The sequence below is a fragment of the Myotis lucifugus genome, unplaced genomic scaffold, assembly GCF_000147115.1.
Source record: "Myotis lucifugus unplaced genomic scaffold, Myoluc2.0 scaffold_24, whole genome shotgun sequence".
Taxonomy (NCBI): domain Eukaryota; kingdom Metazoa; phylum Chordata; class Mammalia; order Chiroptera; family Vespertilionidae; genus Myotis; species Myotis lucifugus.
The window spans coordinates 2,648,726-2,656,212 of NW_005871072.1; positions in this window are offsets into that span (position 1 = coordinate 2,648,726).

Here is a 7,487-nt window from a genome sequence, read left to right on the forward strand (position 1 = left end):
CCTGTAAACCAGCAGTAGGACATCCTTCGAGGGGTTCCAGATTGGAGAGGGTGCAGGCTGGGCTGAGGAACACCCCCTCCACCATGCACGAATTTTGTGCACTGGGCCACTAGTCATATATATGCTATAATCTTTACATGTTTATTTTGTCTATGACAGTTTTTTTATGATTATATCCTGAGGAACTAGAACAGAAAAACATAAATAACATAAAAATGTGTTAGACAGTCACATTTAAATATAAGTAATAGTTGAGACATATATAAGCCACAAGAGACAAAAGCAATGCTTCAGAAGCTCATAGAATAATTTCCCACACACTGATTAACTTCTCCCTAAGTGCCTTGAGAATTTTTGAATGATTGGTCTTATATTCTAATAGTGATCTTAACTATCTATTCAGGTGGCACTGTTTAATGAACAATAGATTGTGTCTATGACTATTAACATCATATTCTACCAGTCATAAAATGTTTCCTAATGGTAAATGAAGTTTTTGCAGAAATCAATTTAATTTTGTCAGTTACACTAATTATTTAAAAATATGAATGATATCTATGTTTGTTTCTCTGTTTACTTAACCCTTCTAAACTTTCTAAAGCCATACATTAAAGACTATCTTAAAGCACACCTTATTTTAGGCAATGTGGTAACCTAATGGAAATATACACTGAGTGGCCAGATTATTATGACCACCTGATGTTTGTAGGCAAATTAGCTATAATTTCACCCTGAAGTTGCAAGAGGGCCAGACCATTATAAACGTCTGAATAGCACAACATACCTAAGTATCGTTGCTGATCAAGTTCATCCTATCATGTTGATGGCGTATCCCAATGGAGATGGCTTCTTCCAACAAGACAATGCGCCATGCCACGGTGCTCGTATTGTGCAGGAGTGGTTTCAAGAACATGAGGGAGACTTTACCTTGCTTGGGTGGCCCCCACAATCATCAGATCTCAATCCAATTGAGCATTTGTGGGACGAAGTTAAAAGAGCCATCAGGCAGCTGGTTCCACAACCATCAAACCTCACAGAACTGGACAGTGCTATTCATCAGGCATGGTGTCAGATTCCTCGCATCACCTTTCAACATCTCAAGGAGTCAATGCCAAGAAGAATTGCCGCAGTATTGAAGGCAAAAGGTGGCCCAATGAAGTACTGATGAGGTGGTCATAATAATCTGGCCACTCAGTGTATATAGACTTAACATATATTTTTGTTAAATAACATCTGTAATATGACATGTATAATAATTATTATGGTTTTAGTGTATGCATACATATATAATAACTATATAAAATAAATTATTTATAATATATAGTTATATATGTACTCTTATCCATAAAAATGTAATTGTATATATGTATATATATGTATATTTATCTGTTACCTTGCTCTTAAGAAAAAGGTAATGAGTAATTATAGTCACTTACACCAAGAGTTATCTGTGCAAGATTTTATGATAGCATATGGATAGGGCACTTATTCATAATTGAGGTCAAGGAAAATTTCAAGGGATGACACATTGAAAACTGAGTTGGTACTCTAGAAAATATTAGCTAATAAATAACTTGGACAGGGTATTCCAGAAAGTTAAAATAGTGACTATAACAAGTTGAGGACAAATAATGCTTTGAAATGAAGGACTTTCCATTCTAGATAATATGGTTTGGTTACAAAAGTCTAACTCTTCTGAAAACAACAAGAAAATTTGTTTGACTACAAACACAGCCAGGAATTGAGGAACCTAATCTCTGGAGATAGAAGAAACACTGAGGTGAGCCTAATTTGCTACTCTGATTTTTTTTTCAATCATTTCTTCATTAGTAAGCAACACTGTGCAAGAAGTTTACAAGTAGAGAGCTGTGCACAAAGCATTAGATAAGCAGAGCTTTCAACAGTTTCATGAATTCAAGGGAGATAGTGCAGTATAAGAGATAAACTAATGAATTTAAGGAGGTTAGTAAAAGCTTCACAGAAATGACATTTGAACTGAGTTTTGAAAATGTGTATTAATGTAATAAAGGGATGCATAACCAAGCCAACAGAGGAAAACAAATAAGTAAATCACTCATGTGTTTCTAAAGTGAATAATAAATAGTCCTATAGTTTATCATGGGATTAAAGTGGCAAAGGGGAGAGGTAAAAAAAGAGATATGATTAAAAATAAATTGACAGCTCTTGTGTTATGATGATAATTTTAATCTGCCATATTAATTAAAAGTTTTAAAATTATTAACATGCTATTCAAAGAAAATATTACATGGATCCCCACTATTTATGATAAAAAAATCCACTCAGACCTTATAAACCTGTGGGATATAATTATTAATAATAATTAAAATAGTCTAACAGTCTGATTTGTTCATCTTTTCACAGAATAGATAGTTAGAAATATGTATATTTTAAATGGGACACATACTTGGCATTTTGATACTTATTGAAACATTCTATAATATAGAGAAATACTTTTCTATTAGTTCCTATATTCAGACCAGTCCTTGAGTTCTCTAAAAAAAGTACCATCTGTTTATACTTTATGTATATAAACTTTTAAGTATTCTGTCTGCCAACACTCTCATCTATAGTTAAAGTGACACGAAGCAAAGACCTTGAGAAGGAAAGACCATCTTGTTTAAATATCCAGTAGAACATGATGCAGCACACAACATAGAGCCCAAGAAAATAATTAGGATATGACTGTAGCACTTGCTTTCCTTTTCTTAAGCAACAGCATTAGACTGCCTGCTCATACTGCTTTACTCCCTCACTCTGACACTTTTGGTCTTCAGTGACAATCTGCATATATTTATCACGTAATTATGAAGCTTAATTTTTCTCTGCTATAACTCGACTCCCTAGACTGCATTTTTCTCATTTTGGACATGATTAAGTTTCTTCTTGACTACTTCAATTTAGCAAAGTTATGCTGAATTCTAATTCTCTTCAGGATGGACTGTGCATAAACTAATATATATTATTTCAAGTATAGTCACTCCATAATGCTAAAGAATTCTCATTAAAAATAGTAAAAAAAAAATGCCCTTTTAGAAAAATTTTACATTGTCATGGATGAATGCTTGTGAGAATGAATTATTTCCCTATGAATTCATAACAGAACTGTGATATTTTATTAGTTAAAGAAAATTAACTTCTTATGGTTAATATATATCAATGAATTGATTTCTTGCTATTTCTGCTGCCATTCCCTTGAATTTCTATTGAATATTATTTTTTTCAGAATTATTTTATAAATAATAATATATTTGTGTAATGTATATAGGACTTTCATCTTCTGTTTATAAAGAAAAATAGGATAAATCATTAGAATAAAATTAAGATTAACAGGTACACTACTTGCTTTTGTAAAACTGTTTACCATTATCAATTTTCTAGAATTAGTTGGTTAGTTGAGAATTATTATGCACATTGCACAAAGGTTATCAATGAGTTAGTCTATTACTGTGTAGTACAGTAATAGTATACTATGGCAAATATTATGGCAGATTTCAGATTTTTCAATTACCTTTTCTGGAAGATGGAAGCAATACTGCCTATTTAAAGGGACTTTATAAAAATTAATATAACGTCTGTAAAATATACAGTATATTATGTGGCACATGGAAGGATGGCAAGGAGACCCAATAGAGAGGGGTACTACGTGAAGGACTGAAATAAGGGAAAACCAGGAGATATGATGTGAAAGAAGTCTAGGAGAGGATAGTTTCAAAGGTGCAATTTGGACATTTTTTTCTAATAAATGCTCTGCCTTGTGCAATGTGATTTCCACCTGTAACCTTATACAATATCAGTAATAAGAAAGAAATTAGAAAATATTTGCAAAGATGAAATTTCTTAAGAAAACCAGTGAGAGACTAAATCTATCATTTTGGTACAAACCATATAGATGAAAGAATACATGACAATTTAGACTTTCTGTTGGAGTTATTGTTAGTTTATTATGCTAAAAAACTCTTTTTACATGGAAGATATTTTTTCTGGATATCTCATGCTCAATCTCCTGGTGTCTGAAAGCAGAGAAACTAAAGAAATGGGGAACATCTCATCTTAACCAAAACTCTCAGGAGGGCTTGTACCTGGAAACTGAGTTTGATAAGAGGCAGAGTAGCAGCAGAATAGATCAGAGGAGGAGCTGGACTGCTGGCATCCAACAGCCACAGCTGTCAACCAAAGGCTTCCCAACTCTGACCAGCAGTGGGATAAAAATCAGATTCAAATCTGAGACAATTGCGGGACATCACCATCTCTAAGCTTTAAATCACCCCCCCCCCCAATATCAGTATTGCTATTGGTGGGCAGGGAGTTATCCTCCTATTCAGCGATGTTTTAAGAGACATTAATTTACTCAGGCTCTGTTGGGAGGGATTTTGTGAGACAGACACTATCCTTGCCCTCAAAGAGAACAGCCTAATGGATTCATTAACATGGTAGGAAAAGCATGAAAGAATCACTGGAATTAGGACATGCGTATAGAATTATTGAGGAAAAATGTTGGTAGGCTCTCTTTGTAAAACAGGTGTTATGCAAAAATAAATAAAGTAAAGGTATGTGTGTTCAAGTAACTTTGGTAAACTGTGTTCAATGAAATTCATGGGTGTCTTTATTACAGGACTTTCCAGTGCTTTTAATTTGATGCTGTGTGTGATGTGTGTGACCTGTAACTCTCTCTGGCCAGAATCTTCTGGGAAGCATGTCAAAAAGACAAATGTACCACAGACCTATCAAATCCGAATCCTCAGAAGTGAGGCCCAGGAAAGCTAGTTGAGAGATGTTAAGCATACAGCATCATGGTTAAGCACACGGGTCCTAAGGAGATACTGCTAGGGCAGGAAAGGGGGATATGGATTCTTGGCTGTGCCATTTGCTGTCATCCTTTGATCATGTGGTTTATTATCTCTTTGCCTAAGTTTACTTATGTTCAAAACTGGGATAAAGATTATATATATAGCCAAAGCCGGTTTGGCTCGGTGGATAGAGCGTCGGCCTGCGGACTGAAAGGTCCCAGGTTCGATTCCGGTCAAGGGCATGTACCTGGGTTGTGGGCACATCCTCGGTGGGGGATGTGCAGGAGGCAGCTGATCGATGTTTCTCTCTCATCGATGTTTCTAACTCTCTATCTCTCTCCCTTCCTCTCTGTAAAGAATCAATAAAATATATTAAAAAAAGATTATATATATATATAATTAATCTTGTTTTGAGATCAAATGTGAAAAAATATGCATACAGCCTATAGAATGATTACTAATACATATCAGGTATTTAATATGTCTATTTGTTGAGAAAAATCTATATTAACAAGTTTCATACATACACCAAATTATCATTGAAATGTGGCAATAAATAACAAAAAAGTCTGTGGAATATAAATATGACCATAATATAAATAACAATAAATTTAAGCAATTTGAATAATGAAGATAATGGATGTAGTGGGGTTTATAAACCATGATGGGAGGAAATGTAATATTTATTTATTTATTTATTTATTTATTTATTTTGTTTATATACTAGTGCAATTATAGTTAACTGCACCTGATTTTTATTTTTATTTTTACCTAGGATACTGACTTGAATGGAGGTGCAGCAGTGTGCTACAGAATAATAGGGGAAGTTGGAATAAATGGCAGTCTTACTCGTACTTTGAATTTAGAAGCACTCTGAGAGAAAAATTTGTGTAGAAAAGTTACTGTGGAATCAGAAAATAGAGGAAAATGAATGAAAAAATGAGAAAGAGAAGGGGTCAACACAGTGTACGGCAATGGGAGTTACTGCTGCAGCTAACCGAGGTCACGTCTCACTGGGGCCTTCTGGAAATGTGTTTAGAAGCCCATTTAGTGCTGGAAACACATGAGGAGTGAAGGATCTGACATATCTGTCGATCTAGTTTTTTCCACCATATGGTAATTCTCCAGCAACTTCAGCCTGCCCCAATTAGGACCAGACATGTCTCTGCATCCAGAGAATGTCCTCGGGCAGTGTCTTCTGTTTGTTCTGGAATGAGGCACTTCATTCCTCATTCTTAGATCTAAGCAAGATGGATGCCTGACAAGGACCCACCTTTTAGAGAATACTGTATACCACAAACTCGCAACACAGGGAAGACTTTTTCCCCACTTTGGGACCCTATATGAAACATTTTGTGAGTTTGGTTACGGTTAAGTATATGGGCTTTCAGGAGAAGGTTGTTGTGAGTGGAACCGAGCCCTCCATGTCATGGAATGTGAAGCAAAGAACAAAGGAGTGAATGTGAAGCAGGAAAAGAACCACAATTTGTCTGTGAAACCAAGGAAAAAGTCTGAGTGGCTGCTTTTGTTGGACAGTGTGAGTAAAAAAAAATTAAAATATATAATGGGAATAACAGGAAAAACGGTACCAGATTCCAGAGAATGTCTATGAGAAGAAGAATAGAATTTATGAAAAGATGAAATCTGTTATTAGGACTTGGGAACTTGAAAACAGAAAGGAGCAAGCTACTATTTGGACTAGATATGTGTTGGGAAGAGTTCAATTTTGCATAATAATTCTTGTAGTACATGTGCCTGAGAAGTTTTAAAGTTTAGTGTTGGAAGTGTTTGAAAGTCTCCAGGCCAAAAACAGAATGGAGCTTTTATAGAAAGAAAAGATGATGGGAAAGAAGAAAAAAATGATATGGGATTTGGTCATTGAGGTTTTGGAGTATGTTGCCCAAAGAACGGTGTATTTGGAAGTCAAAGTGATATTAAGAATAGTTCCAGTAATAAAAAAATAATTTAAAGAGGTTTATTCTCTGTAGAGTTGAAAGAATTAGGGATTGATTCTGAGATTTAAATGGTGTTACATATGAAACAGGCAGGGAATTGTGTAAATATTTGCCAGAAGAGAATGTAAATTTGGAGTTAGAGGTGGAGTACACTAAGGATTCTTATAGGAGCTAAAGTTGGAAGGGCTCAGATGGTGGGAACAGGGCTTCAAGCCAGGAGGAAAGCAAGACACAAGCCAGAGCTGAAAGAAGAATGGAAACAAGCCAAGGCTATTACAAAGATAAAGTAGAATGAAAGCTTCAGAGACGGGAAGGAAAGAGAGATGGAGCCCACATGTGGCATTAGAGACTACAGAATGGAAAAGGATGGGAAGCAACAAGCTACTGCTGCTGAGTCCACAGAAGCTTTATTTTTCCAATAAGTAGAAATTTAAGATGCATATCATAAAAAATAAATAAAAATTAATGAAACAATAGACATTCCTTTAGCATATACCCTAAGCATACAATGGCTCAGTGTGGAAGAAATGAACTTGATAGGATCACTATTCATCAAAACTTTATTCTCCTTAATATTACAATGATGTCACGTTTATCTTCTTATTTTATTTTAATTTTTGGAGATCAAATAATTTTATCAGCTTGAATTAAGTCTTTAAATAAGTAATATCACTACAGTTAAAATAAAAGAGAAGTATAAAAAAAGATACTAGATTACAGTTAA